This window comes from Oryx dammah, unplaced genomic scaffold, assembly GCF_014754425.2.
Source record: "Oryx dammah isolate SB20612 unplaced genomic scaffold, SCBI_Odam_1.1 HiC_scaffold_7, whole genome shotgun sequence".
Classification (NCBI taxonomy): Eukaryota; Metazoa; Chordata; class Mammalia; order Artiodactyla; family Bovidae; genus Oryx; species Oryx dammah.
In genome coordinates this window covers 26,429,033-26,441,933 of record NW_024070191.1, presented here as the reverse complement: position 1 = coordinate 26,441,933, position 12,901 = coordinate 26,429,033, and the positions used below count along the sequence as shown (strand labels likewise).

Genomic DNA, 12,901 nt, shown 5'->3' with positions numbered 1-12,901 from the left:
CAACTCCTATGGGTAAAACGAGGAGCCAGAACATGTCAGCAACAAGAGAAAGCTTCCTTCAACATCATACATGAAAAGGCCCATATCAAAGTATACAACTGAGCTGCCAAGACTTGGACTTCTGCTGTCAAAGTCCTGAACGTTCATTGGAAGGACTGATGAAGCTGAAACTCCAATACTTTGGCCACCTGATGTGAAAAGCTGACTCATTGGAAAAGACCCTAATGCTGGGAAAAACTGAAGGTGAGAGGAGAAGGGGACGACAGAGGATGAGATGGTTGGATGGCATCACCGACTCAATGGACATGAGTCTGAGTAAACTCCGGGAGTTGGTGACGGACAAGGAGGCCTGGCGTGCTGCAGTCCACAGGGTCACAAAGAGTCAGACACGACTGAGCAATTGAGCTGAACTGTCAAAGCCACAAAGGACAAGGTATCTGCCTTTCCTCTCCTCCTGTATATGATGATCTTATTAAAGTGAAAGTGTCAGTAGTTCAGTCATGTCCAACTCTTTATGACTCCATGAACTGTAGCCCACCAGGCTCCTCTGTTCATGGAATTCTCCAGGCAAGAACACTGGCGTGGGTAGCCACTCCCTTCTCCAGGGGATTTTCCTGACCCAGTGATCGAACCTGGGTCTCCCTCATTGCAGGCAGATTCTTTACTGTCTGCGCCACCAGGGACACCATGATCTTATAATGAGGGACAAAACTAGAGCCAGTCTGTGCTCGGAGCTGTGGTCCTGCCAGGCAGCTTGAAATCCTAGTCAGAAAGGCCACCTGATGCTAACGCAGAAGTCTAAAACAGTTAGCAGTGTGAAAAATGACAGTTCATTAAAATCCACCGAGGATCCAAGCATTGAGAACGACATATTTCCTAACGGTAAAATCCAAGTTTGCTCCACAGAGACATGTTTCTTCACTTAGACAGAAATACCTTTAGACAACATCAATATTATGAGTGATGGCAGTTAAAAAAATAAGGCAGAAGAAACACTGAAAGTTCAGTCTCACAGAATATGTATAAAAGCATAGCTTTGAGAAGAGGTGCAAACATAGATGGTACTCCCCTATGCTGTTTACACGGCAAACGGCAATAATCCATGATAGCAGTCTTTTCTACAGCATTGGGGTGGCCAGAAAGTTCATTCAGGTTTTCCCATTACAGCCGATGGAAAACGCAAACGAACTTTTTTGGCCAACACCTGGCTCTCAGTTCTATAGTCTTTCTCAACAGCCAGGTCCTACTAATCAACCAGAATCTGCATAAGAAAGAGAACCTATTGAACATTTTTCCCATAGGAGGAAAAGAGCTCTCTGCTGAGAACTAAGGACACTTGCTAGTCCTTTGGGCTTTACATTAACCAGCTAGGAAAAGTGACTTTTGTAACTCAAGGCCTCTCCGCCCTTAAAATTTGGACTGTCTCTGTTTCCTTTGCGTGTTTAAACTGTAGACATGTATACCCTTGGGACTGACATATGACTCAGATACTAAAGAATCTGCCTGCAATGCAGGAGACCCAGGTTCCATCCCTGGGTCAGGAAGATCCCCTGGAGAAGGGAATGGCTACTTAAAGAATTCCATGGACAGAGGAGCCTGGCAGGCTATATACAGTCCATGGGATGGCAAAGAGTCGGACACAACTAACCGACTTGCACTTTCAATCCCATGGGGGAGTATCTATGAATGATTGTAAAAGCTTAACTATCCCATAACTCAAAGAAATAGTTACTCATTGAAGTTATAATTTTTATCACTATTTTTTTTTCTTCCTAAGAGCTGCAGATACTAATTATAAGGTTCTTTGTCCAACAGTGGTTATCTAAGCCAAGAAATATATTCTCATCCAACTCCTTCACAGATGAGGAATTACATGTTCAGACAGGTTAATCAATTTGCATAACATCATGTCAGTAAATCTGCATACTTACTTATGATTATCATCACCAAGGCATTAGCACAATTATTAGTTTTTGTGGAGTTTACAGAGTAATTTCCAAACTGCAAACCCAAATCTACTGACAAGTCAGCATCTTTATTCCATCACTATTAGTCTTTATGGTCTATTTTGTTTTAAACTGGAATATAATTGTTTTAAAATGCTGTGTTAGTTTCTGCTATGCAACAACATGAATTAGCTATAAGAATACATACATCCCCTGCCTCTTGAGCCTCCCTTCCACCCTACCATCCCACCTCTCCAGGTCATCAGAGAGCACCAAGGTGAGCTCCCTGTTCATGGTCTCATTTGTGTTAATTTCCTTATACTTGAATATATTAAAGGTGCCTACTTTCTTCCAATTCCTTAGGATTCTTTTTGTCTCCTTAATCACTGAGCACATTCATGCCAGCAATGTGAAAGTTTCCTGATTTAGAAACTCTGAAATGTTTACTGGTGGGGAATGTACGTAATTCCTTTACCACTTAACAACTATAGTAAGTAAGCCTTTACCTAAGGCAAACCCGGTGGAACTCAAAGAGCATCCACTTACTGCTATCTTTTTGTCTACTATCTTTTATCTGCATATACCTGCTGTATATGCTTCTTTGAGTGTAAATTCTTTAACTGCCAAAAAAATCACCATGGTATGCCATAAAATGATCTTAATATGTCACTGTGTCTGTTGCCTAAACTTGAATCCAATTTTCAAGTGCTTTATGTGGATTTGATAATAATACAGAGTGATTTCAGGCATGAAATACCGTGAACATAAATTCACTGAGATGAGTTTAAGTGGTGAGTTAGATAAGCAGGCAGAAGATCCACCTTTCATCCTCAGTTTTCACACTACAGTACAAACTTGCACACTCCTCTTCCTTGAGCCCCAACCATAAAGTGAGGAGGTCAATCATGTTCATGTTTATCATGCTATGACTACCATGGGCATCCCCTGATGTCCCCTCCCCATGCCTCTTCTGGGCAGTGACATAATATTCCATGGGACAGCATAGAGCAGCCACTGGCACCATGCTTAGCCAGGATCACCCACTGCCAGCGTGGAGGGCACAGCCTCCTACCCTGTAGCTAATCCCAAGCATCCTAGGGCAGCAGTCATAGCAGCCTGCTCCCACAAAACCTAAGACAACAAAACTTCTGGTCTCCAGTCTTTACTTCACTCGACAAATTTAAGAGGTCAGTGACTTACTGCTTCCTCCACTGTAAAGTATCAGGCCAGCCGACTCTGGAACATTTCATAAAAGCATCCAAAAAGCCCCAAATATATAGGCGTGTATTGCTGAACTAAGAGGAGACTTGAGAGATTTTTTAATATTAAAAACTGAAGACCCATATATATGCACTAATATACAATATTTGTTTTTCTCTTTCTGGCTTACTTCACTCTGTATGACAGATGCTAGATTCATCCACATCACTACAAATGATCCAATTTTGTTCCTGTTTTCATGACTGAGGAATATCCCACTGTATATATGAATACATATAGCTGATTCATCCTGTACAAAAGAAACACAACAATGTTATTTCATTTTTTTTTAAAATGAGATCTAGAGAATGGAAATGTTAGAACTACAACCACATATTCTTGATTCCAAACCAGTGTGTTTCCAAGGGGAATATATGAAGTGAGAGAGAATTAACAGTTTCTCATTTCAGTGGGTTTTAGTGGATGTTTCTATAAGACATCATACGATAGATTGTTTTCTTAATATTCATGCTGCATGTTTTAGAAGTCTCCATATTCTGATTGTTATAGTGAGGTAGGATAGTAATGAGACTAATGATTTGTTCTAGAGCTAAAATCATGTCTCCTTCACCTGCTGTTGGTCAAGTTAAGTTCATTGTCCTTCTTTCTGTTGCCTGAAAGATGGCATTACAAATGCTTCTAAATTATTTTTGAAAGTTACAGACATTAACTAATGTAGCATTAGTTATGACCAACCTAGATAGCATATTCAAAAGCAGAGACATTACTTTGCCAACAAAGGTCTGTCTAGTCAAGGCTATGGTTTTTCCAGTGATCATGTGTGGATGTGAAAGTTGGACTGTGAAGAAAGCTGAGCACCTGAGAATTGGTGCTTTTGAACTGTGGTGTTGGAGAAGACTCTTGAGAGCCCCTTGCTTGGGCTGCAAGGAGATCCAACTAGTCCATTCTAAAGGAAATCAGTCCTGGGGGTTCTCTGGAAGGACTGATGGTAAAGCTGAAACTCCAGTACTTTGGCCACCTCATGTGAAGAGTTGAGTCATTGGAAAAGACTCTGATGCTGGGAGGGATTGGGGGCAGGAGGAGAAGGGGACAACAGAGGATAAGATGGCTGGATGGCATCACCGACTCGATGGACATGAGTTTGAGTGAACTCCGGGAGTTGGTGATGGACAGGGAGGCCTGGCATGCTGCGATTCATGGGGTTGCAAAGTCAGACACGACTGAGCGACTGAACTGAACTCACACTCTGCCTTCACACATTCCCTGATGGATTCAAAAGATGTGTTGTCGGACGCTTACAACAAATCTTACAAATCAAAGTATCTCTTCAGGGTGGCCTAATACCAAAATGGGTCCTTGAGATGACATCCTAAGATGTGTCAATGATCTTGAGGACATTTCCTACAACAGTCCTGAAGGATACTGTTCTTTGCTTCCAGGACTCTTGGAATCACACTGCATGGAAATATGCCTGGGGATTTGAGAAGGTATTAGGTTTATTTAAACTTGTTTTTAAAAAACAAAAGTAATGGAAATAAAATAATATTCTCTTTTTTTTAACTCAAGATGGCATAGGAGAAGTTTTAAAATACCACTTCCTGAGAGTAACGGAGAAATAATTTCTGAGAACATTAATCTCAACACAGCATTCTAAACTGACACACGTGTGCATTCATTATAAAAAAAAAAAAAAACACAACAAGAATCATCCTCAAACAATATTATTCAACATAGGATCAGACTATTTTCCAAATTTGTCTTAAAGTCCCACAACTACAGAGAGCATTTCCCAGTTCAAATGTACCCCACAGTCCCCTACATGTCATCCATAACGGGAGTATGACAGGGAAGAGCAAAACGACTTCACACTGGAACTGTTTCTTTAACCTTTGCTTCTTGTTGCTTTTGTTATTACAACCACTAAAAGAATGCTGCCTATAGTTATAAGTGCATGTAATGCCTGCTTTAAGGAACCTACCCCTGTGCCAGAATGTTACACTTAAAAGACTTTGTTTAGATCACAAGGAGACAGTATGATCCTGCCCACCTGTGAATAGCTGCAGAAAAGAACTTAACACATCCACTCCCCAATGCTGGCCAAGTCAAGACATATTTTGCAAGACTAGACTTTTTTCATTTATTTTTAATTGAAGGACAATTGCTTTACAGTATTGTGTTGGTTCCTGCCATATATCAACAGGAACCAGCCATGGGCATACATATGTCCACTTCCTGTTGAACTTCCCTCCTATCTCCCACCCCATGCCACCCCTCTAGGTTGTCAGAGCACCAGGTTTAAGCTCTCTGCATCATAGAGCAAATCCCCACTGGCTATCTACTTTGCGTATGGTAATGTATATGTTTCCATGCTACTCTCTCCATTGGCCCCACCCTCTCCTTCAGCCAATGTGTCCACAAGTTTTTCTCTATGTCTGCATTGCCAAAATGAATGGCTTTTTAACTTGACTTCCACACCTTCTCCCCATCTCTGACCTATAAAAGAAAGTGGCATCCAGATCCTGATAAGATGGTACTCTAAGGTGCTAGCCTGCCATCTTCTCAGACTCTCGGCTCTCCCAATAAAGTTGCTATCCCTTGCCTCACCCCCTGATCTCCCGATTATTGGCCTGTTGTCAGGGAACAGACCCAGGTTGGATTTGTTAACAGGGCAATGCATCCATCACGTCTGCAAAAGTACTTTCATTTACAGTTTGCAACACTATGGAGCTAAAAGGAGCCTTTAAGATCACTCATTACAAATCCTTCATTTTAGAGATGAGAAAATGGAGCCTAAGAGGTTACGTGGTTTTGTTTGCTAAAATTAGAGAAGCAAAAAAAGAAGCTGAGATGGGCAGAATTGAACGCACATCATGAGGAGTCTGGCTCAGTGTTCTTCCCAGGTCCACGCGATCCCACTGTACACTATACAACACGCAGAGTGTGCAAGACTCAGGTCTGGACCACATCCCTCTACCTGTGCGTGTACCTATTCTAAATGAATTCCTCACGTCTGTCAAAGTTTTCTCTCACTTTTGTTAAAATTGAATAATTTTCTAAATATGTTTTTCTTTCATGATTGTGCCAAAAATATTGTTTAATTGCACTCTGTCCTGAGGGTTAGTAAGTACTAGAAAAACAAAAAACAAAACACTAGGCAATGGTTTCAGACAGATTACACATTGTTTCTTCTCTTGTCCCCTGCCAAAGATATCCACAACTCTATGCATGCTTTCCCAATAACTTGGGGCCTAATTCTATAAGTATCTAACCAAAATGCATGGAAAGAAGAATGGGTGATGGCTCTATGTCAGCCTAGTAGGATATTGAGAGTTTTGTTTTCGCCAATGGATCACTGAAAATGTTCTCCTAGGAACTAGCCCATGGAAACGGTACCACGGAAAAAAATCAGTTTAGGGATATTGGGGTCAAGCCAGGGAAGAGGATCAATATTTTTGTTGCTGTATCAAACCAGAGAAGCAAAATTCTCATTTCAGATCACTGTTGAATATTCCTGAAATTAGATCATGATGCTGGCACTGGAGAAACAGTTTCCTCAGTGGAATCTCTTTAAAAAGCCATAGAAATATGGTTTTGATGCACTTTGAGCTTATACTTATTGTCAAAATAAAGTCAGATAACTGCTGCTGGTTCTACGTGCATTAACCACACATAAACAATGTGAAGTCTTCTTTATAAATTCCAAGCAAGTGAAATAGTTGTAAAATAAACATTTATAGTACATCAAAGAACTTTACAGGAATTCCATTACCTTGTGGTCATTGTTTTTAAAGCTATAAATCATGATTTATCATTCTTTAATTGCACATATAATATGTTTTGTGTCACTGACCCCCTGGTCAATGAATCCTGTATTTTGGTCAGTAAGCAACTATTCTGAAAGTGTTACTTAAATTCTACACGTATTCACTGGAGTAGAGTGAAATACACTTAATGACGATAATACAAACTAATATTTACAGAAGGTTTACTAGAAATCAGACATGTATGGAACTTATTTCAGGTAATCCTTGTAACAACTCCATTTTACAGGTAAGAAACTGAGGTTAAATAATATTAAATAATTGGCTAGAAATTACATAGCCAGAGAATAGCAGATCCATGATGGTATTTCAGGTCCATGCAACTCCAAAATGCATATTCTCGAACCACTACTCTTTAATACCCACAATTTAATCTTCCACTAATGACTTTCATGAAAATATTACTGTAATTTATCACCAAGGACAAAAATCATCAATGCGGAGCTCTCCAGGACCACTGGATACAGGGGGTGGGACTGGCGGACTAATAAATAAGCCAGAGGTTATGGAATCACATTTTTACAAAGACAGCATATCTGTAATAAAACTACGGGGAAGATTCTGCTCAAGAAGAGCATTTCATAGTGAAAATACCATAGATTCAAAATCTTAATACAACACAAAACAGTGTGCCTGGCATCTTCCTAGATGACTAGATATATATTAAATGAGGAGGCTTTTCAACATCAGCTGAGCCATCTGAGCCATTTTTCAAAGTAGAATCATCCCCTGCATCTGACTCAAAATAATGAATACAGCCTCAGCCTGAAAGATTCTCTTTTTTGTTACCTTCTCTAAATTACAGTTGTGAGGAGCATCTGAGCAGATACAGATAAAGTAAAACAAATAAGTTGAAAGGAAAAAAAAAACAATCAATTGCAGTTTGAGTTTCATTTATATTTTCATTTTTAATAAACTGTACACTTGACATGTTACCTCTTAGTGTTAGGATTCTACTGAAAAACTTGCATTCTAAAAATGAGAGGTAGAAAATAAATGAAATGCTCAACAACAAGGAGAGTGTAAAAAAATACCAAATATGCCTATGCTTAATGTATTCATTAAACATACTAAAATAAAATGGAAAATTTTTCAAATACTACACTGAACGAAACCATTAAAATGATCATTAGAATATGGCCCAAATTTTGCACTAGGTGCCAAAAGGCAAAAAAAAAAAAGTCTCAATGTGGGTAGCTCAAAATGTTAAATATGGTAGAATGGTATTTCCATTGCTCTCTCCCTCTCATCCTCTCCCCCATGACCCCTCCACCAGCAACCTGCCTTTCTTCTTTCATTTCTTCCTTTTACCAATTTTCATAATCTGAAAAACAGACTCTATTTAAGTATATTTGACTTAGTTAGTAACTATACTAATGCAGGATAGAGGAGTATCAATTTTATAGTCTATCTGGATTCAAAACCTGACTATCACTAACTAAGTTACTTAAAAACTTGAAATCCCACTTTCTTCATATGTAAAGTACAAGGATAATATGTTTCTACACAGCAGATCCATTGGGGAAAATACATGAGCAAATATATGTAAAATGATTAAAAGAATGCCTGGCACATGGTCAGGACTCAATAAAGCTAGGTATTGTAGTTGCTGCTGCTGCTAGTTTTATTACTAGAGAGTATTCAGTCAACCAATAGCTCTGCTGTAAAAACGAGACACATATTTTAATCAAGATAAGATGTTATTTAAAACATATGACTGCCTTGATGACAGCAGTACATAAACAACACTAGTATATCTGCCAAAATTCATTACAATTCTTAACAATATTAGAATTTTTAAATAAGCATTATTATGTGTCTGTTTTGCTTCTCCCATCATATATTGATCAATAAACCTTTGTGGACTTCTCTAGGTTTGTCAAACTCATTCTTGTCTTAGATAAAACAAGATGATTTGCGGATTAGGTAAGCAGTTAAAGGACAAGAGAAATTTGACACCAGACAAGTGGTTCATGCAAAGTCCATACAAGCCAAAAATGTCTGTAAGCAAAGGGATAAGAACTTCACTAGGACATAGATAATCAACATTTAAGGTCCACCATCACCGCGAGAAAATTTAAGCTTAGCCTCCTTATCTGACATCAGTAAGAGTGATCAAACCCATTTTCAACATGCACTAGACTTCTTTCTTGGTGTGATGAGAAAACATTCCCATCATAATTTATTTTCCTTACTACTGAAATTGAAGCCTTGATGATATCAAACTTCCCTTCAAGCCAGAGCTTAACCCAACATATGCAGGTACTTTTTCTTCTTCATGTTTCTTAAGCAAAACTAAAATGATTCCTTTCAGAAAGTAAGGAGCAAGACATACCCACTTGTCTCCCTACTTCTACCTCAGTACTAAACTCCCAAACATCATGAATACACCATGGCATACACTGGGTTCTTTTAGGTTAACGTTTTCTGAATAAGGCTCTGATTTCTCACAACTGCATAAACACAAGAACCTGAAGATGTGTGCATCACAGTAATAAGTCAAGTGGTATGTTTCCTATCGGAAACATTAGCACCATATCTGTTCTGAAGGATGATTTGAGTGAGAGGCGAGGGAGCCTGACCAGATCTCTGTGACCAAGAAAGGAACTACACAAAGGTGTCCAAACCTCAAATCTGGGCACTATGCAGTATTATTTCCCAAAATAGAATTCTTCAGGTCATTTCTTCAAATATACAATTATCTACCCACAAATCAGATTTTATTGTATGTTTAAGTTAGATTAAAATAGGATAAAAATAACCCAAAATTGTCCTAACCACACATTGAAAGTAATTTTCAATTTAATGATTATAATGAATTTAAATCAAATGAACAAGGACCTTACTGTATAGCTCAGGGCTTAGTCACTCAGTCGGGTCCAACTCTTTGCAGCCCCATGGACTGTAGCCTGCCAGGCTCCCCTGTTCATGGAATTCTCCAGGCAAGAATACTGGAGTGGGTTGCCGTGCTCTCCTCTATGGGATCTTCCCAACCCAGGGATCGAACCAAGGTCTTCCACAATGAAGGCAGATTCTTTACCATCTGAGCCACCAGGGAAGCCCATAACTCACTGAGCTCTGCTCAGTAATTCTGTAATAACCTAAATGGGAAAAGAATTTGAGAATGAATATATACATGTATAACTGAATCACCTTGCTGTACACCTGAAACAAACACAACATTGTTAATCAACTACACTGCACCATAAAATAAAGATTTTAAAAATCAATGAATCAAATGAAAAAATAAGGATATGAAAACAAATCTGGAACGAAAAAGACACATCTCAAATATTATTGATCTCTTTCAAACCCAGTTCTACATTTAAGAAACAATGTTAATGAAGAGTCTACAGAGACAATCCATTCCAATATACAGCTGACCCTTGAACAATGCAGCAGTCAGACCATATATATTTCACAGCTGGCTCTGATATCACGGTACTTCCACATCCAGGGAGTCTACCAACCACAGACTGTGTAGGATTGTAGTATTTACTACTGGGAAATATCCTTGCATAAGTGGACCCACACAGTTCAAACCCACGTTGTTCAAGGGTCCACTGTAAGGCCTCCTTTAATCTCTATGACACTAAAACAACGCAGCTGTCTCCTGCACTCTGCTCCTTCTCCATCTCTGTCACAAGGTGGCCTTTCTTTTTTGAACCTGGACTCAGACACAGCATGGGGTCTTCATGACTCCATGTTCAGTCTCCCGTCCTGTGTGTTGACATCTCTTGCTCAGCGAACATCCATCCTCCAGCCAAAAAGACAGCTGTCAATCCCTAGAATTCAACACCCACATCCAGACCTGGAGGTCTCTGCAGACTTAGAGTCACAGTCCTTCATCACCATTTGTCCAGGGTTTGTTCACTTGAATGTATTCCCATCACTCTCAAGTTACAAATGCTTAGCACCAAACAATTCTCTTTTCCTTCATCGCCTTTTTACTACAGGCTTCACCATTTTCATTCGACTCAAAGTTCCTGAGCACTCTTCTTGTGAACTGAACACAGTGTCATGTAGACCCTGAATCAACCACATCCCTGTTCTCAATAAGGAATGAGGAGTCCAGGAGGTGAGAGTGAGGAGAAAAGGCAATGATGACAAAGATTTCTCACCTTTATCTGACTTCCAGCATCTTGGGGCTTCCTTGCAGTGACTGCCCTGCAATCTCTGAACACTTGCCTACACGTTAGAATTTTTCACACGTGGTGAATTTCACACAGAAGCTGAAGCCAGAACCCTAGATGCTACCTTACATCCAGACACCACACCAGGGAAAATGAATGTACTGGCTGGAGCATCTGAGGAGGCATTCAGTTCTCCACTAGAGAGAGATATCGCTGGCATGACAGCTGATGGGGAGCCGTATGGTCAGAGACAAGCCCTGGCTGTGGCGTGTCCCCAGAGAATCCAGCTCTCTTGTACGTTCCCAGAGACCCCAGTGCTAATATCTGTTGATACTCTTTCTTCTGGTTAAACTACCCTATGCATATTCTGTTATTTGCAGCTAAAAAAAAACCCCTGTCCAAGACAACACATTAATGTATCAAAACTCCACTAATTAATTCTCAGAAGCACAAATTAAGTATTAGGGAAAATTGGCTGATTTCTAAAACAACTGCATTTATACTCACCCTGACCTACGTGTACACACCACTCATGCTATGGAGGCAGATAAAATCAGGACCTTCATGAAATGGTCATGCTGCAGCTCTGAGCTCATGTAAGTAAAATTTTCACCATGAATTCCTAAAAATATATATTCAGTGTTTATTCTGAAGCTAATTTAGAACAGGTAAGTGGCTGACAGTAAGTCTATAAAAATTTGCACTTTCTTTACCCCTGAGCATAAATTAAACCAAGAAGCTTTAAAATGTAGTCTCCAAAATACATGTCCCAAAGTCATCAGTATTCAGTGTGCTGTGATTCTGAATACAATTCAATACTCAACAGCAAGAGTTCTGGGATCAGAATATCCACGTTTGAATCCCAAGTCTACCATTCAGCAGTTTTATCACCTTGAACAGGTAAATCACATATCTACACATCAATTTATCTGCAAAAACAAACATAATTTAGCACCTACATCAATAAGTCTGGTATCTCATACAGAAAATATATGCAAAATGCTTAACACACTAACATCTATTAAGTACTCAGTGTTATCCACTATGCTTATTAGCAGCATTATTAGCAATTTTGCTGGCAATAACACCATCACAATGCAAGGGTGTCTAGAAAGGAGCATGTTTGAGTAAGCACTGCTCTCAGTTCAGTTCAGTCGCTCAGTCGTGTCTGATTCTTTGTGACCCCATGAATCACAGCACGCCAGGCCTCCCTGTCCATCACCACCTCCCGGAGTTCACTCAAACTCACGTCCATCGAGTCAGTGATGCCATCCAGCCATCTCATCCTCTGTCGTCCCCTTCTCCTCCTGCCCCCAATCCCTCCCAGCATCAGAGTCTTTTCCAATGAGTCAATTCTTTGCATGAGGTGGCCAAAGTATTGGAGTTTCAGCTTTAGCATCATTCCTTCCAAAGAACACCCAGGGTTGATCTCCTTCAGAATGGACTGGTTGGATCTCCTTGCAGTCCAAGGGACTCTCAAGAGTCTTCTCCAACACCACAGTTAATCTGGTAGAACTATTCAACATCTCAGTTCTTCCAAAGGACTTCTCTTGTTCTTGCAGGGGGTTAATATTTTTGAAGCTCAATTGCTCACACTCCTTGGCTAAGAAGAGGGCACCTGGGTGTAAGATGCTTGACTGAAAGGGATGATAACTCCAAGAAGAGCTTTTGGCTAGTGATGCTAAAGAAACTTTACGTATCAATTCCAAACACTTGATGACTGCTTTGTTACAACGGTGACAAAGTTAACACACAGGTTTGCAAATACTTTCCAAGACAG

At 39.8% G+C, this 12,901-nt stretch overlaps 1 protein-coding gene across 2 annotated transcripts in view; it reads right to left on the bottom strand.

The window, feature by feature from the left end:
- The window catches only part of NRG1 (neuregulin 1), a 1,146,491-nt gene that overhangs the window by 981,550 nt on the left and 152,040 nt on the right, over positions 1-12,901 (bottom strand). The window lies entirely within an intron of this gene.